The sequence below is a fragment of the Crocodylus siamensis genome, chromosome 1 (genome assembly GCF_052110815.1).
Source record: "Crocodylus siamensis isolate JL-2025a chromosome 1, ASM5211081v1, whole genome shotgun sequence".
NCBI classification, from domain to species: Eukaryota; Metazoa; Chordata; order Crocodylia; family Crocodylidae; genus Crocodylus; species Crocodylus siamensis.
Window position 1 is genome coordinate 378,455,497 of NC_143395.1, and position 26,771 is coordinate 378,482,267.

Here is a 26,771-nt window from a genome sequence, read left to right on the forward strand (position 1 = left end):
TTTTGAAACTCATCTTACAGGAAAGATTGCTATTCAATGTGACCTGCAAAGCGGGAGCTCTCCTTTTTGTTTCTTTATGATATGTAAAAATATGTGAGCTCTAAAATAAACATATCTTTGGGTTTTTGTTTTGTTCTGTTTTGTTTTTTTGTTTTTAATTAGAAAATCCAGCCTCATCTCAAACAGATATCTAGAAGGCTATTGCAATGGCATCTCAAAGAACTAAGATGATTACAGGTGAGCAACAGAAATGGGAAGAGGTTTCTAATTGTATTTATTTAAGACCTTGTTTATATCTGTATTTCATTTAAATAATTAGGACTAGGTAAAGGAAACCTAACAATTCAACACTTTTTAATCAATTAAGCTGTTAAAAGCTCGTTATCACTAAGACCTCCTGCAAAACCATAATAGATCAAAATTTATGTTTTTAATGTTTAAACATTTCAGACTTAAACAGCAGGAAACATGAGGAGACACAATTCAAATATCCTCTGTGGAACCTTTATAAAATGCTACTTTAAGTGAGAGGTTATAGAAAGGAGGTCTTATAGTGCTAACGGGTGTCTGGGTAAAACATATTTGATACCATGGCAAATGAATTGTAAGAAATCTTTGACATCTGGATTGCAAGAAATTATGGATTAGATATTACGTCACTTTTATTTTTAACATTGCAGGGAAGAAATTCTGATGTGATTGTCCATCCGTGCAGGAGTGGCTTGCAAAATGTGTATGCAGCTGATGCCCTCAACATGGCAGAGGTGGATTCTTGTCTAGCTAAATCCCATTAAGAAAATGGCCTGAAGACTAGGACTGTTGCATTTCCTGCTGATCTAAGAGGAAGGTAGGTACAAATCCGCTTGACCAGCACCTTTTTTATTAAGTAATAATGATTTTAGGAACAGACAGAGGTTATGTTTATACCAAGAGAATTGCTGTTTGGTCAAAATTGCCAGCCTACAGTCATTCATTCAGTTTTTCCACAAGGAAACATGCCCCCCTCCAGGAAAATGATCTTCCAGATTTGACACCTGGAAAATCACCCCTATGAGAGAGTTTCTCTTTATTAGAATGAACACCTGTATGCTTGACTCCTCCCTGATCAGGAGTTGAGCAGCAGCTTCTTCTGTGCCTTCCTCAGACTGGGCAACTGTGGTCTGGGGAAGGCTGAGGGGCATTTCAACTCCTTCCAATTACAGGAGTTAAGCTGCTGCTGCATACTGCCTGCCCCCACCCCCTCTAGCTTTCCAGAGACTGCAGGGAGCATTGCCTCTGCTCCCCCTGCCTCCCAGAGCCCAGGAGAGGAGTGGAAGAGCATCCGCACATTGCTCCCCACCCATTCCCAAAACCAGGAAAACTACAGTCTAAGTAACAGGCAGGGAGTATTGCCTCACTGCTCCATCTCTCCCCAGACACTGGGAGGGGAGGAGCAGTGCTGGATCCCTGCACTTCCCCAGTCTGGCCTTTCTCTGCCTCTCCAATCCCCCTTGGGGTGGAATTAATTTCCAGAGCTAGAAATTAATGCCTATCCATACCTGTTGTCAACTGTCTTTTATGCTTTCTCCTGATGTTGCCTTTTTAAATACCACAGGTCATTAGAATCCAGGAAGTTCCTTACAGAGAAAATGACATAACATGCAAAAGAAGAAATTTTGGATGGATTTTCAACTTTGTTTGCCCTACTAAGAAATGTCTTTTATTAAGCTAGTAGCGTTGCTGTCAGAAGAGGGAAATCAGATGATTTTGAACTTCCTTAGTGGCACACAAATCTGAGTATAGTTGTTCTTATCCATAGATGTGGGTTAGGAATAATTTTTGTAGAGCGTGAGATAGATATAAAATTGTAACATTGAAGGAGTTGTCCAAGAAAGGGTGTTAGTTGTGTGGAGACATCATTGAGCTGGTTGCAGTATGGATCACTACTGGCTGATATAGCTGTAAGAGAAAGCACTTATAGCTATATAACAGTTGTTTTGCCATCTTCTGGGCAATAGCTTCCATCACAAAGGATCTTCAAATACTATTCCCTGGTCATTGGACTGAGAAACTAAATGGATTAAACCAGTAGTCAAAAGTGTGAGATTCCATTCTTTTGGAGCAAGGGAGGCTCTTACCTTGAGAATCACTTTGAAAGGCTCCAGGCTTGTCTTAAGGCTGTCTAAGCAGGTAGGGGGATTGATTAAGATATATAGCGTAAATGAATGCAGTTCTTTATGAATTATCTGGAAACTTTTTGTGAATTGGATAATCCACTTCAAAAGTGATGGAATTAATTTAAAGACGAGTTACCTCAGAAAAACCGTTTGTGTGCAACCACCTGCAATTTGGATTCAGTTTTCTGCTGCTGGCAGGTTTCCCACTGTTAACCTGCACTGCAGTGCTTCATACCTGGGTCAGCCTGTTTGTTTACCTGAGTTCCCCCTTTACTGCATTAAGATCAAGTTAACTGACTATTTCCTTTCTGTTTACATGCTGACATAGCCAGCTGCGTGACATTTGTGATTCCATACTCATATATCCATCTCAAACATGGCAGCCATGCCTGTGCATCTGGGTAGACTAGTGCACAGATCATTGAGTTTCTTTTGTTTGTTTCCACGGTCTCTCTAGGTGTCATTAATATTCTGAAAATATTTGCACCTTTGCCACCCACCCATCGGTAAGCTCCATTACTTTCACAGATGTTAGGCCATCAGGGCATGGCTGAACATCACTTTTGAATTAGTGTTCAGTAAAAGGCTTCATGAGGAAGTAAAGGGTCAGGTGGGCCTTCCAGGCTGACTTTGGAAACACTTCCATTAACTCTGTTCATGTCCACAAAGGTCTGAGGCATAATTGTTCTTTTTCTCATTGATATTCAGATCACAGCCTTCTCCAGTGCACTTCAACCAGGTCCTGGAGTACCAGGGAAAAAAATCCTCCTTCTCTTGCTGAACTCTGAATCGTGTATGGCAGGGACAGCGAATAGGCACAATAGTCCCATCAATAGCACAAACACAATCTGGGAGTCCTAGTTGTGAAAACTCATCAATGAATTATGCAGTACCAATCTCAATGTCCCAGGGCATCAGCACCCACTTTATGGCAGCATAAACCTCCATGACAATAACCTTGACAAATAATCTAGTAGCACCTATCCTGTGAGCAGTCAGGAGCATCGAGCTTCCCTTTCTTGACAGGAACTATCCCATTGGTCTACTGCCACTGAAGCTCAAAGGCTGAGTTCTGCACAGATCTTGAGGGAATGGTCTCTAGTAATTCTGCCACAACTACTGGTCATCCCAGATTTACTTTACTATCTTTTCCTACTAGTCACTGATAGTTTTCCAAGGCCAGACACAGTGCCGTAAGTGAAGTTGCTCCAGGGGCGCATCTACACATGCTATTACTGCACATGAATAAACTCCAGAGCTTATTGCTTTGAAGTTTATTGCTCCCAAGCATGCCATTTGAACATGCACCCTGGAGCAATTAACTCCAGAGCAATAAACTCCAGAGTTTATTCATGTACAGCATGTGGAACCAGGTTGGAGCAGCCTCAGCTGGCAGGGGGTGCTGGGGGTCAACCTGCCAGGCTAGAGCTGTCCCCCAGCTCAGTGTGTTGTGGAAGGGCTGCCTGGGGCATGAGGGAACTTCACTGCAGAACTAGCCAGCAGACAGCCCCTGTACTGAAGCACCCTCGTGTCCAGCCAGCCCCTCCAGCATCTACACATGCACTGCTGTGGAGTTTTTTTACTCCAAAGCAGGATAGTACTTGTATTTACAAATGCTATCGTGCTGCAGAGTAAATTAGTTTACTCCAGCTTAATAAGGGTTCATGGGTAGATGCTGAGACATTTAGTGCACAGCTAATTAGTCAACTGCAGTAAACATCTTGCGTAGATGCACCCTGAAAAGTAGTCGGACAGAAGTAGTCACTTCATTTCATCCTCTTTTTCCTTTACTCAGATCAGCTTGGCAGCACAGCAACTGACTCCCTCTAACAGAAAGCTTGTGGCTCTCTGTTCCTTTAAGGCAGAAATAGCCCAGCCAGGCAGCTCCCCAGGCTAGGCAGGAGGCAGCAGCTGTTGGTTGCCAGGGCAACTGGGCAAATGAGGCAATTAGCAGGTACTGCAAGCAGCCTGCTAAGTGGAAGTGGGCAGAGCCTGGGAACAATTTAAGCCTGGGGCTTAGGTTGGCAAGCCAGCCTAGCCCGGTCAGCCCCAGGGTTAGGAGCTGCTCAGGGACAATGGACTGCTTGCTTTGCTGCCTGCAGGAACACTGAGGCTCAAGGAGCTCACAAGGCACCCAGGCTGGGAGGAACACCAGTGCAAGGGTTTGCCGCCTTAGTGGTGTTTGTGTTTCTGTTATAGCCCAGGGGCTTATGGTTTATGTTGCTGTTTATACCAGCAGTTTGGGTTGGGACTGTAAGGAGTGGTTTACAGAGGCCCCATTAGTGCCAAGGGGCATGCAATTGCCTTGAGCCCTGCCAGGGCCAGGCTCAAGGTTTGAAGTGACTATTGAGCCCGGAGCACCAGTGCTACACTGAGGCCACAGGGCCAAACAGGGGCCTAGAACTTGAGAGGGGCTCAGCAAGATGGGAGCCAGGGATGCATCAAGACTGGGGCCAGGGGCCCAGTGACCAGAAGGGATAAATGTGAGCTAGTGCCTCGAAGCTAGGTCTGATACAGTGGGCCCAGGCTAGCAGGCCTAGCTAGTGTAAAGGGTAAGAGGTCAAAGCCCCACAGAGTGACTACAGTAACACCCACAAGACTTGGGGCATGGTGTAGGAGAGGAATTGGAGCCATGCAATTAGCTCCTAAAGCTTGAGGTGCTCTGCGGCAGCATAGCTATTGAGTGAGACCCAGAGAGGGGCCTGAGAACCAGTGAGGCCCAGTAGGGTGCTGGGGAACCTTAGCAGGGGTTCGTGTGAACTGGAGCCACGCAAGGGCCCATGAGCAGCCTCCCTATTTATTATCATTATACCATCAAAGCATGGCAGGAAAGATGGGAAGGTGCCCTAGGGGTTGAGGGGGCATGTTCACTCCTGGACTTCAACCTGTTACACTCCCCAAAAAAGTCATCTAGCTACACAACTTCAAGTACAAGTTCAGTGGCCTTTGTGCATTTTAATGATTGCAAGACTAGAAGTGGTATCTAGTAGTATTCTATGGAAACTGGTAGCAAGTTACATACAATGAAAAAGGTGTACGAACCATGGAACACCAGGAGAGGAATCATGGAAATAGCTATCTTGACTTCCAAATTCAAGACTTCCAATGAATTCTGCTACCTATCACAATGCACTCTAAAAACATCTAGAATGTTAAATCCCCAACAGTGAGACAATATTCTGCAACATTCCTACCCCAAATACTATGTGCTTATTTTAGGAGTATACTCAGTGTCATGTGGACACAATGTTTCAAAGAGTAATCAATTAAAACTATCAGTTTAGATAGAGTTAGTTTGAATTGGTTATTATGGAAAAGGTTACACATAAAAATAGTCTGCAATAACTTCCCATGTAGAAAAGTCTTTAGCTAAGAACAGTGCTGAATGTTTTGGGGCAGACTTACTGGTAATAATACTGAAACATTGCTTCGGAGGAGAAACAAGATGAGCTGTTCAGGATGCTTGCACTGGTTTATTCCCTTTGCCAAAGGATGGATGAGTATTTCACAACTATGTCATTATCCATGCCTGGGATCGCAAAGATGTCTGCATCACCCAAACTGTTCTAGGAGTTGATGATTGTTGGACTGGTCACCAACTGATCCACTTGGTTATGTCACTCAGACTGACTCCCAAACAACAGCTGCAGCAGAAGCAATGCCGATGGAAGATCAGCATGGAAGGACTTAAGGACCCAAGTAAGTGAGACCTCTTCTACCAGTGCCTTGATGAAAAACTGGTGAATTCCAATCAGCATCCATAGGAGAATGTCAGCAGCATTTGGGGTGCCCTCAAGGCCATCATCATCATCTGTGCTTGTGAAGAGACGCTTGGATTCTCTACTGGGAAACATCAAGACTGGTTTGATGATAATTACTGAGAGATCCAAGAGTTGATTGATTAGAAGTACAAGGCCTTTTGTGCTTGGAAAAACCACACCAACTCCAAGCAAAAGAAATTGAATCGCTAACAAGCCAAGGCAGAGGTCCAAAGGCAGATGTGCAATATGAAGAACAAACGGTGGGAAGATGAGGCTAAGAAGACTCAACATCTCTCTGACATCCATGATATGTGCAGTTTTTTTGGTGTCATCAAACACATCTATGGTCCAAACACTCAGACACAAACCCCCTTGAGACCTAAAGATGGAGGAGTCCTGATCAAGGAAAGGGGATCCATGAATACCCATTAGAAGGAGCATTTTAAAGACCTTGTCAATCAAGATTGCTGTTGAGGAAATTGTTCTCAACTCCATCCTGCAACACTCAGTCAGAGATGATTTCAGAATCCTTCTAAGCCTTGATGAGGTGAAGAAAGCCATCAAGCAGATAAAGAACAACAAGGCATCTGGAGCAGATGGAATCATCACCAAAATCTTCAAACGGAGAAGAGGAGATCATATTACAGCTTCATGCCCTCATCTGAAGGATCTGGAATGATTAGGAAATCCCAGGAGACCTCAGGGATACCTTGATTGTGACAACCTTCAAGAAAGGAGACAAGTCCGATTCTGGAAACTACAGAAGAATTTCCTTTCTGTCCACCACAGGAAAGGTCACTGCAGGAATCCTCCTAAACTGTCTCCTTCCATTTGCTGAAGAGCTCATCCCAGAATCTCAGTGTGGGTTTAGGGCATCAGGAGGCACAACTGACTTGATCTTCATGGCTAGTCAGCTGCAGGAGAAATGCTGGGAACAACATAAGCCTCTCTACATGGCCTTCCTTAACCTCACAAAAATTTTTGACTCTGTCAGCTGAGAAGTGATGTGGAGGATCCTTCTGAAGTATGGATGCCCACCAAAATTTGTCATCGTTCTCTGCCTGCTCCATGATGATATATGAGCGGTAGTTCATAGTAATGAATCTATCACAGATCCCTTTGAGGCTAAAACAGAGTTAAGCAAGGCTGTGCCATCATTCAAACACTGCTTAATATTCCTTGCCCCAATGCTACCCTAACCACAAACAAACTTCCAGTCGGATTGGAGCTAAACTACTACATGGATGGTAAGCTGTTTAACATCAGCCGACTCTGAACCAAAACTAAGATCACCCCAACCTCATTGAGCTCCAGTACACTGAAGATGCTATGGTGTGTGCTCACTCAAATGAAGACCTTCAGGCAGTCGTTGATGTCTTTACCGAGGCATGCAGGAAAATGGGACTGACATTTAACATTCAGAAGACTAAGGTCCTCCACCAACCAGCTGCTAATAAACAGCCCCCAGCTCTGGTAATCCAGATCCAAGGTGAGACTCTGGAGAATGTTGAGTATTTCCCATATCTCAGAGGCCATTTCTCGCAGAAGGCTGACATCAACAAAGAAATCCAACATCACTTCAAATGTCCTAGTGCAGCATTTGGACACCTGAAGAAATGGATGTTAGAAGACTGCAACATCAGATAAGAAACCAAGCTTATGGTTTATCAAGCAGTCATGATCCCCACCTTGCTGTGCAGAGCTGAGACATGGACAATGTACCAAAGACATCTAATGTTGCTGGAGAAGTACTAACAATGCTGCCAGAGAAAAATCCTCCAAATCCAGTGGGAAGGCAGGTGCACCAACGTTAGCATTTTCCTGCAAGCAAACACCACGAGTATTGAGGCTATGATCATTCAACATCAACTTCTTTGGGTTAGCCTTGTCCTCCGGATGTCTGTCTGTAGACTCCTGAAGCAAGTTTTATTCTTCCAATTCAGTCAAGGTGCATGCCCAAGAGGAGGAAGACTCTGTTGCAGGGATCTCAGTATCTTAAAACCTCAGAACAACAACAACAGGAGACGGAAAATTGGGAATGGCAAAAACAGCATGTCGTGGACGAAATCAAGAATCCAGCACCATCCACCCCGCATGGAACCACCTGTCAAAGTAGCAGTAGAGTCTTTGGTCCCAGATAGGCCTTTGGTCCCGTCTTCAGACAGACAGATAAGACTATCACAGAAATTTTTAATCTTCAATTGCGAGGGATTGTCGAAGAAGAAAATTTCACAACTGGAACACCCCCATATTGAAGGATTTGCTAACAGCAGTTTCTGATATGGCAGAAGAAGACATCAATTTGAACCTCCCAAGCTATTCTTATATTAAACAAGAAATTTTGAGCCTACCTATAGCCTGATGTTAAGAACACTCACCCAGAAGAGGGGAGTCTTGGTTTCTGGTCCAAACATCCAGGCCTATCCCTGTATTTTACATGAAAAGGTAATTGAGTAAAAAGTGCAGCCTGTCCTGGGAGCAGAATCCAGGATTCACGCATCCCAGATGGAAGCCCAGATCATTTGTTTCACAAGTCACACTCCCTCTTGAATGCTTTCTTTCTAGTACTTAAAAAAAAAAAAAAATTCTGGACAGTTGCATAGCTTCAGGAGTGAACTATGCCTACCCTCTGTGGCGGGCCAGTAGTGGGTGCTTCAGTGCTGAGCCGCCCACCTCACTGTGCCCGACCATCTTCCAGGCTCCCAGTACCTCCCTAGCAGCACCTCACGTCTAACTGAGCCTCTTTCTGAAGCACACCTGCTAACTTGGGGGTAATGCCGCCACCATCCAGGGTCTGGACTGATCCTGGCTCTGTGCTCCCTGGGAAACACAGGCCTAATAGCCCTTGTGGGTACTTGACCCACTTCAAGACCTTGGGGTGTTTCCCTTAGTCTGAAGCACAAATAGTGGTCTCCCTTAGTCAGCCAAACCAAGGAGACCCCACGGCATAATGTACACCCTCTCCCAGTAAGTCTCCCATGCTAGGTACAAAGGAGAACTTTATTGGTTACAAGGAGTAGGTTTTGAATAGGGTACAGGGTAGAGCAATAGCAGAGCAATCCCATAGAGCAAACAGGGTGACTGGGTGGTCTGTGATCACGCATCTGAGTTCCTGCAAGCTATATATCTAGTTAGATCTCAGGTAGCTTACTCATGAGTATCATCCAGAGGCAGGTGAAGATTCCCTCTGGAAGCAGGCAGTGCATTGATCATGAGTTTCAAGAGAGAGCAAGTTCCAGAGGATCCAGCTTCTCTCTGATTTTTCATCATGGCTACTGCCTATCCTCCTGGGCAGGCCTTAGCTTAGATAGCCCTTACAACCTTATTTACCTGATCCAATGGAGGCCAGCACCTGTTGGCTGCCAGCCAACCAATTTGAAATGCATCACTGGTTGCCAGGTAGACTGGCAGGGTCTCTAGCCCCCTCCCAGTCAGGTTGCCATTGCTTAGAACAATAGGGAGTTTAAGTCTCCACCCAGGTATGTGATACCAGTCATGTAGGCATAGGGAGCAGGTTTCCCCCCTTGCTCAGGAATGTATCCAGCTCAGGTTACAACTCAAGGTTACATGAAGAGATGGGGCAAAGGGAGTCTGCCCTTTGCAGTGACCATGTTAACCGAATTGTCACATAGCAGTTTTTGAGGAGAAACAGAGGTGGCATTCTGCCACATCCTCCAACTAACATAGAGCTCGATGATCAGGGTATTTTCCTGGGAAGTGGGAAATGTGGGCAACTGTTTTAAATAGCTTCTTATATATAATAGGATAGGCATAAACAATTCTTGCTTGTGTTTTAAAAGAAAAGAGCGAGCCCTGCTTTGTTTTTTGAAAGGAAGAAAGTAGGTATCTACCTCTGGGAAAAAGCCCGCAGCTGTGCATTCCAAGTTTCATAGATTTCATAGACACTAGGGCTGGAAGGGACCCTGAAAGATCATCAAGTCCAGCCCCCTACCCCAGGGGGTGGAAGTCAATTAGGACAAAAGATCCCAGCAAGATGAGCATCCAAGTGTTTCTTAAAAGAGTCCGGAGTAGGTGCCTGCACCACCTCTGAAGGGAGTCTATTCCAGGTCTTGAGGGCTCAGACAATAAAGATTTTTTTTTTCCCAAGGTGGAGTACATTACTTTTGTCGGTATTGATGTCATCTGGTTTGTATCTGCTCACTTTTTGAGCCTATCCAAGTCAGCCTGGATCATCAGCCTATCCTCGGGTGTTCACGCTCTACCCCAAAGTTTGGTGTCATTGGCGAACTTAGCCAGTCCGCTTCTGACACCACTGTCCATATTGTTGGTAAAGACGTTAAAGAGAACAGGTCCAAGAACGGAGCTTTGGGGGACACTACTGGTCATGGAGTACCATAATGAGTCACTTCTTTCAACTACTACTCTCTGGGTCTGACCTCAGAGCCAATTCCCAGCCATAGGACTGTGATGTAGCCGAGGCCACAGTTAGCCAATTTTTCCGTAAGGAGATCATGGGACACAAGATCAAAGGCTTTTTTAAAGTCCAAGTATATGATGCCAATTACTTCTCCTTTGTCCAGGTGATGTGCCACCTTGTCATAGAAAGAGATGAGATTGGTCAGGCAAGACCTACCTGCAACAAACCCATGCTGGCTGTCCCTCAGGATGTTGCCATCAGCCAGCTTGTCAAGAATGGTCTCTCTGATAATTTTTTCCAGAATCTTACAAAGGATTGAGGTCAATTTGATTTGCCCGTAGTCCCCTGGATCTACTTTCCTCTCTTTCTTGAAGATGGGCACCACATTGGCCTTCTTCCAATCTTCAGCATGAGTTTTTGAATATTTTTACCAATGGTTGGGCTGTGACACCTGCCAGATCCTTAAGTACTCTGGGGTGTAATTTGTCAGGACCCACTGACTTGAAGGTGTCCAGCCTCTCAAAGTGTTCATTTATAAAGTCTACAACGATGCTGGGTATAAATTTGCCCTCACCCTGGCCGTCCCGCATCATGCTAGGCAGGGTGGTCCCTTTGGGCTGATGAAAAAGCAGCTCCAACTAAAGGGTAGGAGGGGGAGTGGAGGGAGAGTTTAGGGCTTAGCACTTCCTTATTGGCTAGCTCTAGGCATTTTTGGGATGACTTTAGGTGACTGTTCAGCGTGCTGGCTATTTTGGAACCCATTTTGAAGTGTATAACTTTTCCCATGCCTTGCTTAATTTTCTGGATTTCTGTGGCAGGCAGGCATCAAACCTTTAGCTCCTTAAGTCCTTTTTGGATCTAGCCCATAACCTCTCTGGGCATATTTTCATAGCAGAATTCTGCCCCTAACTCACTTCCTATCCATATAGAAAAACCTAATACAGTGGTGCTTAGGATCATGTATCTGGATTCTTCTGGCTAAGGTCCCAAACAGATTTTCATGTGGCCTACTAACCTGCTACTTTACAGTGCAATTGCAGATTAAATCAGTCAAGTGCTGACAGTCCTCTAATGCCTTCCTAGAATTCCATCTGTGTGGCCAGGACCGGCAAGTTCTGCCACAATCCACTGAAAAAGAATCACAGACCAGCTCATCATACTGGAGCACAAAGAACCACACAAAGTCCTAGCAACATACACAGGTAAGTGCAGCAGCAGCGAGCATGCAGTAACTTCTCTGTGTCTTCTGACATCTGGCTGCTCAGACGTGAGTGCCAACCATCTGCATGAACTGTACAGTGAAGATAGACCCTTGGGTCCCGGTTACTCTAAAAAGGGCACAATAATAGTCCACTATTTTACAGGAATGTTGTGAGGAAGTATACATTAAAGATCACAAGGTCCTTGGATGCTATAATTGTGCTCATATTACCTTAGCTAGATGCCAGCAGATTTAGCCATGTACATCAGAAGCAGAATTGGGCTTGTCTATCTATACAAGCCATTCCTGATTAATACTATATGTAGACACAGAGTATCCACAGATGGAGTTAATCAAGAATAACTCCATGTTATGAGTAGAAAAACCCTAACTCTTCCTACTAAGTCCATAAGAGTTTTGCTAACTGATGTCATTGACAGCATAACTAGGTCTTGGTATTGACAGATGAAATTTAATAAAAGTACTGCATGTTAGAAAATACTGAACATTCTCTTCAAAACTAATTCGGATCATAATGTCACTATTTGGCATTTTTCATATGAAAGTCTCAATACTCAATACTTTTTCTTTGAGTCCCCTGTTTCTTTTTAGGCAGTATTTTTCACCTGAATCATTTAATGTCTTCAGAGTACAATAGAGTTGTGATTTTTTTTGAAACCAGCAACTTGCAGGAAACATACAGTCTCTGAATAAAAAAGAGGCTCTTATTACAACTTCCCCTTTATTCACTATTCCCAGTAGCAGAGAAGAAAAAATACAGGAAGTGAAATAGAGGGTTAATCACATACAGCTCTGAAATATAAACAGATAGACTACATTTCCCAGAATACTGCTGAGGTCTGTAGTTCTTATCCACTACTTATAAAAAGTCTCAAGGCATTGACATGTTTTGTTTCTAATGAGAATATTCAAAGAGAAAAAGAAACTAGCCAGAAATTTTTAAGCAGCATATGGGAGCTTGCAGGAAAAATGCACATATGTTCAACTTCCTTGAAAATGGTGTTCAGTCTAGCCTGATATTAATACTGTTTACTAACTGGCCTCCGGCTTACTAAGCAACAACTTTCTTGTATGCTTTGTGTTTAAAATATTTTCATAATTTTGAGTTGTTCCATAGGGGAATACACATGCTATGAAAATACTCTAGAAATAAATTACTGAGCTTCATGAGTATTTGTTCATACTTATTTTTTCATGCAAGGTGTCTCCTAAAAAAGTATGTCTGGATTCGACTTTCCAGCAGAAAGTTTATTGTAATAACTGAAGATAGTTCTAAAGGATAAAGTGGACACTCCTTATACATTTCATTTGTAAATAGAGACACCTAAAGGGTTCGTATCAGCCTTTTGTAAATTTGATAGCTACTTTAAGTTAAATGGTAATCAATGAAATAAGAAGTGTAGAGTAGGCGCACGCATTGATTTCAAGAGGTCTGCTCCTGCGTAGAGAGCAGTGACAAAACAGTTGAAACACCTTGTTAGACCTCCAAAAGCCTGAATTAAAGCTATGCTCTGACCTTATGCCAAAGGCTGCCTCCAGTGAACTCAGCTGTAAAAGCATACTTGGTCACTTAGGCTGTGGAGTCAGAGGCAGTTGGAAGTGTCGCTGATCATACTACTTTCGTCTGTGCAGTTGGTTACTGCAGCAGGGCTGGGGAAGGGAGGGAGGGCTGTGGCTTGGGATTGAGGGGCAGGGGAAGGGCATGGGCATATGCTTGCCTCCCCTGCCACACCCCTCAGCCATGCACACATAGGTGTCCACCTTTTTGAAACTGGAAATATGGTAAGTCAAGTGTATGAACTCTAGCTCACTGGCACTGCAGCAGCCTAGATCTAAGCACTTGGAATGTCATTAAAAAGGAAAATTTCTTTTAAAAATTCCTTTTTGAGATTTACATTAATGTTATTTTTGTTTGTTTGTTATTGGCGATTTGCACAGCTAAGAAAAGGAACTATATAAGTTGGTTTCACTTTCTGTTCCTCATCTCTTAGTGTAACACTGCAGGTCTTTTGTTTTTCAAATACCATAAATGTGCTTACAGTTTACAAGAATCTGATATAGTGGAAATGCTGAAAATCATGACAACTATTTTATTGACATTATGTTAATTTTTTTTTTCAAACTTAAATGCTGGGTGTGAATTACCTGATTGTGATGTTCATTTTTTAAGGAACAGACAGAGAGAAGTATAGACTATAGATCATACATTAAAATATAACAAATGTAATATGTGCACTTAGCTGAATGCAAGAGACACTACATGCATATATTTGATGACTGCTCTGCTTTTATGTCTGTGGAAACTATTTTCATATATGCTCACTTTATGAGATAGTTTACTTTTATTCTTCAGAGATCCTTTGTTCCTTCTAATAAAACCCGTTTTCTTTTACTCTTCTTTTGGCCCTTTGATTTTCATCTTCCTCCTCTATATTTTTCTTTCCATACTTCAAACATGGTATCTTTAATTTGCTGACAGTAAAGACCATGTAATCAGCTGGTGTAAACTGACATAGCTCCACTGAAATTGGGCCACAGTAATGATTTACACTGTCTGAGGATCTGAGCTGAAATAGCTTGTCTCTGCTGTCCTCTGACTCACTGCCTGTTCCACTATTAATACAATTTATTCACCAGAACATTTGGTGTCTCTGAGTAATTTATAGCCAGAAGCTTATTTTTCTGTAGAAAAGGGGAGAAGGAAGAAGGAGCACTCTCAGGAGTTTCTGTTTGCAGTAGCTATAAAAATGCTTTTCTAAGCAGATGGTTTACTAGTTATTGGACTAAAATACATTACTACTACTATTTTGAGCTAAGGTTGACTTCTGACATGAAAGTTTTTTCATAGCCTTACCAGCAGGTAGGTACCATAAGAGAAATTTTCAAATGCAGGCAGGAGATGGAGAAACCCAAGGGCCCAGTGTTCTTTATCATCTCTTCATAATCAGTGGTTTTAAGATTGTAAGGAAGCAGGAGCAGGGATTGACATTTTCCTCTTTGTTTGTACAGTGTTCCACACAGTAGGACTGTGCTTCAGTTGAGACCTGTAGTCTCAGCGATCACTGCAAAATGAGGTTCCCGTTAGGTCCTAGGTACTGCTGAAACTCTTTGGCCCACATTCCTTTCTGTTCCCCTGTTTAAAGTTATTGGTGATTAAAGTGTCTAAATAGATGTCTTTGGGGCCACAAAACTACAGAGGAATGGTGTTATTTTTCCCTTGTTTTAGCCACAGCAGTAGATATCAAGGTACTGAAGGCTCTCCAAAGTTGGCATTCCATGTTCCTGATCAGCAGTGGAGGCAGCATCCTACTAGTATGAAAAATATAATTGGCTATTTGGTATTTCATTGCAGTTTTGGTTCTTACACCTCAAAAAGGATATAGAAGAACTTGAAGAGGTATAAAGAAGGGGGCAGTAAGGTTGATTAGGAGTTCAGAGGGGCTTTTGTGTGAGGAGCAAATAGGCTAGGACTTTTGGGTGCCTGGACATGAGTGTGGAGGCTGTTCCGATGCTTTGTAATTACAGCATGTCAGAGCAGACTCAATTAATTGAGACTGCTAGAGCATGGCAATTACTGTGCTCCAGCAGCCTTCTGTGTCTCATGTATCAGTGTCCCCATGCTTCAAAATGGTAGTGGGGGCACTTGAACTAAAGCTTATTGCTGCCATTTTGAAGTGTGGGGATGCTGATACATGACATACTGCAGCACTTTAATTAGAGAGGCTCTCAGATTCACTCTAATTAAAGCACCACCCCAGCAATGCCCAGAGATGGGTAAAAGTGCCCTTTCAGTGTAGAAAAGAGACACTTGAGGGGGGGACATGGTAGAGCAGGGGAGGGATGCTAGAAGTTTACAAAATATCGTATGGTGCAAAGAGAGTAAATATGATTTACTATTTACAGTCTCACAGTATTAGAACTAGTGGACATAAAATGAAATTGTGAGATAGTAGGTTTGAAACTAACAAAAGGAAGTATTTGTTCATACAGCATGTAATTTACTTTTGGATCACATTGCCACAAGACATTGTGGAGGCTGGTACCTGAACTCAGTTCTAAAAGGGACCCAACCAGTTCTTTGAGGAAAGATCCATCAGTAGGTATTGATTATGGTAGTAAGGGGTGCAGCCTCTGAGTCAGAACTTTCTAAACCTCTGAATTGTGGAAGTTGTAACGGGAAAGGAGCAAGGTGTGGAAAATTCTGACACATTACCTGAGTTATAGATAAGCTTGCAGGTTGGCTGCTAATAAAAGAGGCAAAAGATAGGTCTACAGCCTGACCTTTCGTTACTTATGTCTTAACAACACAAAAACAGTTATCAAAGTCTATCTAGCGACTCATGACAGCACAACAAATTCTTACCTATATTGGCTGGGAAGATTCAAGTGTGGGGAGGCAGGTGGCATGCAGACTGGCAGCAGGCCTTCTTGAAGTCTCCAAATTCTGAATTCTCCACATTTCCCTCCAGTTTATACCCAATATTTCTAGATGGCTTATTCAAATATGCTAATAAATGTTTTCTCATTTGTTTTACTTAAACTTCTCTGTTTCATTGAAACTTGTGGGACTTCACTGAACCAGATCTCTTGTGGACTTGGAAGGTGTCAATTGGGATATATGTTCTTGTGAAAGTTACCCTTTTGAAAGGGAGGATTCCTTGTTGTCTTCCCTTCACCATTGTAAACACCATTGCTGTTCAACCTGTCCTATTTCTTCTTTACCTTAGTGACCTTAATGACCAATGTATGGTCTTCACTGACAAGTCAAAGTCATAGAGAGGTATGGCTGGAAGGGACTTCCAAAGGTCTAGTCCAATCCCCTACCTAAGGCAGTATGATCCCTATCCAAACCATTCTATACATAATCTAAACTCTAGATAAAACTACCGTCAACCCTGACTCAACACAGAACTAACACTCTTACCTCCCACAGGTAAAGCAGGAAAATCATGGCAGCCAATGTGCTGCTTCTCTGAAATGTTGTCAGTATATGCTGAAGAGGTCCCAGGTAGAGGGCCACATCTCTTGCTACAGAGGAAGGGACCCCCCCACACCTTCCCCTATCCCCCAGTCCGCACTAATCTGACCATGGGGTAAAATTCTTTCCTGACCCCAGATATGATGATCAGTCTGATCTTGAGTGGAGAGGCAAGACCTTCTAGCCAGCAACCTCCATCTTTGGTCCCAGCAGGGACATTGGCACAATTCAGTCAAAGTCCCTAGCCTTGGCTGTAGCCAACACTCAATGCCTTTGGAAAGGCTTAAAAACACCCTGACACATAGCAGAGAGGGCATAAGGGGGGAACCAGAAAAGCCCAAAGCATAGGAAATACTCATAAGAAAACATAGCTACACCTCAATCATCCCCAGCCAGTGGCTGTCCACTCTCTTCTTGAACACCTCTAGCAATGAAGAGACCACAACTTCCCGAGGCAGTCCATTCCACTGCCTCGCTATTCTCTGCCAGTTAAAAGAAATTTTTTCTAGTTATCTAATCTAAACTTGCTTTGCTGCAATTTCAAGCTATTGGACCACATCCTTCTCTCTGCAGCAAGACAGAACAAGTGTTTTCCCTTTTCTTTATGGCAGTCCTTCAAGTATTTGAAGACTACTGTTGTATCCCCTCCTAAGCTCCTTTTCCACAAGCTAAATTTGCCTACCTCCTTTATCCTGTCCTCATATGACTTACCTTCTGAGCTCTTTATCATCTTTGTTGCCCACCTCTGGGCTTTCTCCACATCCTTTTTAAAATGTGGACCCCGAACTGCACACACTACTCAAAATGAGGCCTAACCAGTGCAGAATAGAAACACTATCAGCTCCTGTGTCTTGTACTTAATTTTTCCATTGGTGCATCCCAAAACTGCATTCACCTTCTGTGTGGCTGCCTTACACTGAGCCTGTGATCTATCAAGACTCCCAGGTCCTTTTCCACAGTGCTGTCATCTAGCCAGGTGTCACCCATTTTATATTTGTGTTATTGATTATTGCTTCTGAGGTTTAGCACCTTGCTCCAACATGTTGCATGTGTCTGCATTGACAACTTCCCAGTCTGTTGAGATCCTTCTGAACTGTGCTTGCATCCTCCAGCACATTCACAGTTCTTCCCAGTTGTGTCACTTGCAACGTTGCTTAAGAAGCTTTCTATGCCAGCATTCAAATCGTTACTAAACATGTCGAACAGCACCAGGCCTGGAACAGACCTCTGTGGGACTCTACTTGAAACCTCCTGTCATTCTGACATGGATCTGTTAATAATCACCCTTTGGTTGCAGCTGCTGAGCCAGTTATCTATCCACCTTGTAGTAATTTTTCCTAGCTCACATTTCTTCAGTTTGTTTATGAGAAGGTCATGTGTTTTAATGCCAAGAGCCAATTAAAATGTTCCCGCCCCCCCTCATCCCCCATCCCAGAGCATGGGTACAGATGCTTATTGATTGCTTCACCAAGTATACTATATCAACAGCGTTCTCTTCATTCACCTAAGTAGTTACTTTTTCAAAGAAGGAGACTAGTTTGACATTATTTGTTTTTTCATAAATCTATGCTGGCTCCTTCAGATGCTTGGAAATGGCTTCCTTGTTGGACAAGGCTGGTTTGTTTTTACAACTTATAGGACAACCTTAACACAAATATATCTATTATAGCAAAACAGCATCTAATAATTTGGTTACCCTAATAGTCATTACTATAAGATAAAGCTACGATATAGTCTGTATGGATTATCTAATTTAAGACCTTGCATTCTATTTAATTGGATCTAATTACTGGTTTAGCTGGACATGTGGACTCATTCTAATCAGAACGCTCCAGTGTACTGCAGCATCTTGTGTATTCAGCGTCTCCATGTTTCAAAATGGTGACTGGGGTGCTTTAACTAAAACTAGTTAAATAAGCTTTAGTTAAAGCACCCCTGCTACCATTTTGAAATGCAGGATGCTGAATACGTGAGACACTGTGGGCATTTTAATTACAGTGGCTCCCAAGAGCCGATTTAACTAAAATGCAACTCCACCCCCACCCTGGAGCCATGCGTACATCAAATGCCTGTTGACTGCATCCTTTGGTTTGCTGGCCAAGCTAGTTGTCAGCCCACAAAACTCTGATCACCCAGAGACAGGCTTTGGGAACTTCTGCTTTGGCCACGCTTCTGCAGCTTGGCCTAAGCCCACTGAAAATGGCCAAGGCTGGCAATACATCCCCTGTTTACCCTCTCCCGCAGCATCCACTCTGTCCCACTATATGAGAGAGCATACTAGGCTAAATGGACCTATGGTGTGACCTAGTAAATGGCATTTCTTATGTTCTTAAAGTATACAAAGGGCCTAATCCTGCAAGTATGCACATACATGAGTAACTTTATTTGCATACTTTTTTCCATGACCCAGCTGAAAGTTTGTATTTACTATAGCTTTTCCAATCATATTCATCAATGAATTAATCTATTGGGTATGCTGCAGCACGCTAAGTTTTAATAGAATTATACTGACATTGTAAAAAGTGCCTCCCATTGTAATACTGTTTCTGCATGTTTGCATTGACATGCATTGTACAGTATTATGAACTAAAAGGGAGCCATTATTATGTCAATAGAAGACGGGGAATACATTGTAATGTAGAGGAACATGTTATGACCTCAGTGGTACTGGCTGGAAAATATATGGATGCTTAAGAAAAAAACAAACCCAAAAACCAGACAGATGTACAAGTCAAGAGCAGTTAAGTGCAGTCACTTTTAAAAGTTATTTTTCCCTATAAACTAGTGTTCTTCAAGAAAATAAAATATGTAGTCATTGTGACTAAAGGACAGTTTAGCAAAATCACACCCTTTTATTCTTTCAAAAAAGAAGTGCATTTCATAGTAAAAAAAAGTTTATTCTTCTGTGTCTATAAAATAGTGCATTTTGATGGAACAGTTAGTGCTTAGCAAAGATACTAGGAACAGGTTTGCTTTACTTCTGGATTCAACTGGTAGTTGTTTCCAGCTCTGTACTGAGCAAATATTAAATAAAATGAATGCATTGCTTTGGTAATGGTTAGAACTGTTCCATAATTATTGTTGCACAGATATTAACACTTAATTCATGACCCAAATCCCTTTTGTTTCACACTCTTGATTTAATTTAGTCTCTGAATTTAGGATACTCCTTTTTCAGGAAACAATTTAAATTTACAGTAATATTTTTCTAGCCCAACAACAAATGAACTTCAGGGAGAAAACATTTGCAATACTGTTTGAAGTTTTCCCTGATATTATTACGTATTTTCAGGCTTCCATAGCTAAAACGTTATAGGGATCTTGTAAGGGATCTGTGCAGGTGGATCACTCGAGGAATCACATGGCTTCTGGCAAGGGTTCTCCTCAAGTGGAGCTCATTGCTGTGTTGGCATCACAGTTCCTATAAACTCCAAACTTCAAACAAGTGTATTTGGTTAGAAATTTTCTGGGAGTTTTTTTTTTGTAGGGGAGAGGGAAGAGAATGGAGTTTCAGTTTTTAAGGAATTTTCTGTTTCCAAAAAATAGGTCAATAGCAACTTGAAAGGAAAAAAAAAATATATATATATATGGTTGCTCTACAAGTTTTTGTTGGTTTTGGTAGTGGCCATTTTTATTTCTCCACAGAACTGCATGCTGTTTTTTAAAATAAATTATGTTTAATTTTTTTAGCTTTAAAATAGAACATACTTTAAAAAAAAACCCTTTTGAAGCTAAATGTTTCTGTTTAGAACAAAAATCTCTGAAAAATGAAAACACAAAAGTGCCAACTCTTATAAAACTAATAGAATGACAACTTAAATTTACTGAAATTCCTTCAATTATTTGCATTTCTTTAATAGTGCAAGTTTTCACTTGTAACCCTAAATACAGAAATAACTATACCTGATACCTTCAACAGAGAAAACAAAGCCTTTCCCAAACTTCTGCAAGCTGTGTCTCTGTCAGGGGAACAAACCTAATGGTTTCCTCATTCCTCCACAGGTTCCAGTGTATTAAAGGCCTATCTACTTCCTCTATACCCATTCTGCATATGACCTGCTTGTCCCTGCGTGAGGTGAGGAATATGCTGTATTTTGGGAATTGCTGAACTAATATTACTGTCAAGTCTACTGGCTACCTTCATTATCTATCTCTGGCAACCTTCACCCTAGCTAAGCTTACCGCATAAAACCCACATGATGTTGAGGTTCCAAGAACTTGGGCCAGGTACAAGAAAGACCAGGAAGACAAAAGGAGTTACATGAAAGTAGGGGAAGAAACAGGACAGAATAGGGGATTGGTGGGGTCAAGTAAGAAAGCAGGAAGAGCAGAGTTGGTGGGAGGGGATGAGGAGTCCAGCAGGACTCAGGAACAGAAGATTGAGCTGGTGAATTATTGGTGCTTGAAGAGCCCCCATTACACCTCTCAACTGGTATTCCCAAATGTAGTTCCTAAATGGTGTCCCAACTTCAACTGTCTCCCACCTACTGGTTCCAAGCACCTATCCCTCATCTCTCACTTCACCCACCATATACATATCTGCCTCTGGTCATGCTTCCTTATTCAGTTCTATCTGTCCCTTTGCTCTCACTTTCTCCTTCCTGGAGCTTTCTGATGCTGGCTTTCCTTGGCTTTTCCTATGAAAGGAGCATCACCTAAAGACATGATTCTTCTTACAATGTGAACAACTGCACAGGGGTAATACATTTTCTACATGTGTCCAAGGAGTGCAACTTACTGTTTTAATCCATCATTTATTTTCTTAAGTCTGTTTTTTCTGAGCCTGCAGACCAGTGGTAACACTTTTATTAATAATAATAAATTAACTAACAGAATGTCACTTTGTTTAATCACTTTTTGGAGACTTATAATTTAAACAAATAAATTGTGGCATAAACTTACAAAAATAGTGAAAATCTATTTGAATAGAAATACAAAAAAAAAGGTCTCTATTAAATTGATTATTTATTGAACATATGGTGGGATTTACATCCAGCACATACTTCTTAATCTCCATCTGTATGTTACAGTCTTCTGCTAGTGTTTTGTTTCTATTTAAAAAAGCCAAAAACCCTCATGCCCAGCCATCAGAAATTGCCTTTTAATAAAGTTGTACAAAAAACAGTCTTTATTTTGGATTTACTTCCTTTTCTGTTAGATACCTGCCTCCCAAAGTGGAATCCACAGCAAAGAAGTAGGTTCCTATACAAAGCATAGGAAGAGCTATGTCTCTCAGAGCAAGGTTCACAATATCCAGAACCCTGATTGGGAGTGGCCCCAAGGAGATGCACAAAACACCACAGGATTGTTCCCACTGATTTTAAAACTAATATTATCTGGAGCAATGCCAAGTCGGGGAGGAAATGATGATTCCAGAGTTGTCATTAATTTTCTGATCCATTCAGGAGACAACAGTACACTTGGGCTCTACCTCCATTCTTGAGGCATGTTTGTATGTATCAGTTTATACTGGGATTGTTGTTACCAAGATATAACAAGTCCAGTTTTTACTTCCAAATCCTCATAGGAGCTTTGAGTAGAATTCCACAAAACACTATCAAACATCATGGTAAATTCCACTATATCTGCCACTTCTGCTTTGCCCAGTCATTTTGCAGTTCTGTTAATAGTAACCAGGCAGAATAAGTGAACCACGCATGTAATTTTTTATGGTGTCTCTTTTGATATATGTGAAAGTTTGAATTAAATGAAGATTTATCAGAACCTTGGATTTCATGACTTTAAGGTTCAACTGAATCCAGATCGTATGTTTCTTCTTTAAGACAATGATTAAAATGTTAAAAAAGGAACTCAAATACTTGTGTTTGGTTTGTGACATAGATGAAATTCCAAGCTATGGCTGATACTTTTTTGCTTAATTTACATTATAATGTCAAAGAAAAGTGTAGCATCTGAATGTGTTCCATATATGATGTTCTGTAATACATACATATTTATTGCAGTAGTTAGGTTGGGTTTTGTTTTCTAAAATGATTATTTAATGTCTAGCAATAAATTGTAACAACAAAATAATAACAAGATTAATTACAAAAATCAAAATTCATGTTACAAATAATTGTTAAATATTGCACAGCAAACATGTACCTTTAAATTTTTTTTTGTGAGAACAGAGTTGTTGATGTATCATTTCATTCTAATATATTTTAAAATTGCTTTTGTTCTTAAAAGCACTTTTAAAAATACAGAATAATACTTTGTGTACTTCACTGTATTAAATTTGCTTTCTGTTTGTACATGTGTGGCTTAGGAGGAACTTCAAAGACTTCTGTGAAATTCTTGGGGTACCAGTATGGAGGAGAGCAGAATTTTTGTTGCTAGTTCCTTATATTTTGAGTAAATGAAAATCTTTGTGGGAGTGTGAATGCCTGTTCCATCACAATAATACGGCATGACTTGGAGTCTTCATATCCCTTAATGCTTCCCTGAACAATATTTATAGCAAAGCAGTGAGGTTAAAGCAGAACAACCCCAATACCATTACAAGCCTGCTGACTGGACTGTGGAATCCTTTCTTTTCTTGTGACAAGATATTTAGCAGAATTCACAGGTTTGGTGGAATCCAGCAAGGTTACACTATAGGTCTTTCTGCTATAGTCTCAAACTTGTGGCCTCTGGGTTGCGAACTGCGTGCCTTAGTGCCTGCTCCACCCCACCACTAGTAATGTGGAGTGAACAGTATTAAGGGAAATAATATATGACCCAGGAGTAACTCTAGCTACTTTGGATTAAGTAAACAAACAGGTTTATCACAAGATATTAGGCATTTCAGTTAAAATAAGACATGCCAAGTATTATAGCATGAAAAGAAACTGAATGAAAAAGTGTATTTGTCTGAACACTGAAAATCCATTTGTCATAAACTCAGACCTCCACATCTGTCCCAACATGAAAAGATTCTTTATAAATATCCCCTTGAATTTTATCTAACACCCTGTTCACAGACATACAATCGAAAAGTATGCACTACCCTTCATTTGTCAGGAAGCCAAATATAGTTCAAATCACATTGACTATGAACTTTATTTAATAAAAATACGTCTAACTTCCTGTTGAAGACTATAATAGGGTACAGAACCTCTCACCTCATTGCTGCTTCAGACTGGGCCTATGTTGATAATAATCATGTTACAAACTTCTTAATATGCTGAAGCTTTACAATGCAAGTTATTTTGTATGCCATAGGGTGTGTGGACTGACTGATGCCTTTGTGAGAAGTGCCTTTAAAGACTTCAGGGTTTGCTTTCCCTTGGAAAGCTTTGACATGCTCTATGGAAATGGGAGCCATAATCTGTCAAAAGAGGCGGGGCTTGGGCTTTATATAAAGCTGCTGCAATGCAGCCCTTTAAAAGAGATTATTCAGCTAAAAGATAGGGTTAAAAGTGAGCCCAGGAAAGGGGAACCTCTTAGCCTGAAGGGTGAGCAAAGCTATTTTTGCTCTGATCCTGTCAACATTGTCTCGCCAGCTCAGCAAGGCACTGGAAGGTTGCAGCCCCTGAATTCTAATCTTGGGCAAATTACTTAATCTCTGTATCTCACTTCCATGATCTGTAAAATGGAAGTAGCAATATTTACTTACCTTAAAAGAATGTTGCAAGGATTATTCATTAATGCTGGTATATTGCTTTGAAAATACAGGGCCAGTTCCTGGACTCTGGCTGAAGTGCACATAGTGCATGTTGAGAAGGGGATGTAAATGTAGCTCACAACTCAGAATTGCAGTATCCAGGTAAAAGTCCCCAGTGACTGCTCAAATTTATGCTAACTCCAAGAAGCTACAGCCAGGTATACTGTTTATTCTTTCTCTCCTCTGCCCACAATCCTGAGAACAGTTGCCTGGGAGCCTTTGGAGTGGCTTCACCACAGGAGCATTCATTTACCCTGAGGTGGTTTTTGGTGGTTGAGGAGTGGGGAACAGAAGTGCTCCTAAAAAGAGAAAATGGAAACGCTGGCAATGGAAACACTGGCCGTGTCTGTATGAGACGCTGACTGTGCAGTAGCTTGTGACTTACAGAGTCAGTGTCATGAAAAAGCCATCATTCCTTGGCACAACTGTGCAGTAACTCCAGCTACTGCGCAGTCATTAGTGCTTGTTTATACAAGTGCTAAATGACTGCGCAGTCAGTGTCTGATGTAAACACGGTCACTATGACTTGCAGCTGCTACCCTAAAAGAGATGGACCATAATAGTGTTGTTTAGTTAAATGTCAGGTATTATTTTCTCAAAAGAAGCCATGGACAGGGAGTAGACACTAGCCTGATTGCTATGTAGCATGTCCACAGACTGAGAGGCAAGACTGGCTTTTTTTTCTTGCAATTATAAACCTCAACTAAAATTTGTCAAGACCAAGGTTCCTGGATGCATTTTAAGATGATGTTTATTGATAAGTGTACTGAGAACTGGAGAGGCTCTCCAGTCAAATTTCTACTTTTGCCCTGTAAACTAGATGAGGTATATTAAAAAGAGAATGTAAAGAAGGAAAAATGTAGTACATTTTGGTCTAGTGTTTCAGTGAGAAGACCCAGATGTTATTCCATGTTCAGTTACTGATTTGCTGTATAATCATGGATAGTTACTTAGCAGCCTTCATTTGGGTACCTAAACCCAGTGCTAGGCTTCTTAGTCACCTGTTTTTTAGATAAGGTGCTACACACCTGCTAATGCATATCAACTGAAGGAGATTTTGAACTGTTTCATCAATGTTCTGTCTAATGGATCTATGAGTGATGGCTTTAGTATGGAATTCAAATTGTAAAAGCTCTCAGGTGCCATAGGGCACCTATACATAAGCAAGCAAGGCTGCTTTGACGTACTGTAATTACAGAGTGTCAGAGCAAACTCAGTTTGTCGAGTCTGCTGGAGTGTGTAATTACCACGCTCCTGCAAGACTCCAGCGTCTCGTGTGGCAGTGTCCCTGTGCTGAAAAATGGCAGTGGGAAACCATTTTTCAGGGTGGAGATGCTGATACACGAGATACTCTGGGCACTCTAATTAGAGCAGCTCTTGGAGTCATCCCCCCCCGCCCTCCAGCTCCTGGAGCACATGTATAAATGCCCACAGCAATTGGCCAATGCAAGTCTTGGGGTAAGTAGGTAGGCTTTTTGACTCCATAGACAGCAGGATTGTGTTTGTAGCTTCTGATGCTAATTTGACAAACATAACATCCATTTCCTGATGGGGGGGGGCTTTTTTTCCTGGCTGCTGATTGGGTGGGAACACTAATTGAGAGTATTTATTATACTTTTATACCAGAATAAGAATATGTAATGCTCTGATAACACCCAATACCACTGTGAATTTACAGCACTACGAGGGAACTTATATATACATTAGTATAATAAATGCTTTGTTTTTGAGCCACAAAATCAGCCTTCATTAGTCAGATAATTGAAACTTCTAATCATTTTTCCATTTGACAAAGTGAGTTATAGAGTTTAAGCCTTTAACCTTGTAATGGGAAAGAAATATTAATAAACTCTAATACATCTCAATATCCAGTAGAAAAGGTTTAATAATTTTTCTTTATGGTTCATTTGTTTATTCAAATGACTTGGAAGATAAACCAGCAGCAAGTATAACTAATACTATACAGAGAGTTAATAATAAAGCACAGTTTATGTTACAGCCAGAGATTAAATAGATAATATGCCAAAGCGTATCCCGTAAAATTCTGATCTGGGTTACGCTGGTGTGAATCTAGAGAAATGTGGCTGGAGTCTATGCCTGTTGTGACTGCTCTGAAAGCAAAAGAGTGGTACAGAGAGAGTGTCTGAATCTGGCAAAAATGTCCATTTGCTCTGCTGGAAGTGTATGGACCTGAGTTTTTTTGTGCCCTGCATCATCTTTAAGTTTTTTCTGCTATCCTTTGCAGAGTGAGTATTAAGTGCAGGTATTCTGGTTTGGTAGTGTTTTACTCTCATTTAGCGTTGGTGTCAATGGCTAGAGAAGAAGCCATTTAACTGAGAAAGAAAGACTGAATTTAGCCAAAGAACATCAGAGGCCTACTAGCAGTATTCAATGTGAGTGTTTGGAAGACTGAAACAAATTAAAGACTCATAATTTAAGAAGAAAAATTTTTAAAGGGTCTTTTGTTTATATTTCACCTGGCGATAAACAATAGACCACTGATCTTTGATTTAAGTATCATAATGTTTTATATTATATGTTTGAAGTCTGGCTGATTTGTAAATCGCATGGAAAAATGTGTTATGTTGTATTTATTAGCTGTAAAAATGATATAAACAGCATCTCTGCATA

General features: G+C 41.4%; 1 long non-coding RNA gene across 1 annotated transcript; it reads left to right on the forward strand.

Annotated features, from left to right (window-relative positions):
* The first annotated feature begins 496 nt into the window (after positions 1–496).
* On the forward strand, positions 497–26,771 carry LOC149875121 (uncharacterized). The gene is made up of 3 exons (XR_016439234.1): positions 497–847; positions 11,379–11,497; positions 20,498–26,771. It is a non-coding gene; the product is annotated as an uncharacterized LOC149875121 (long non-coding RNA).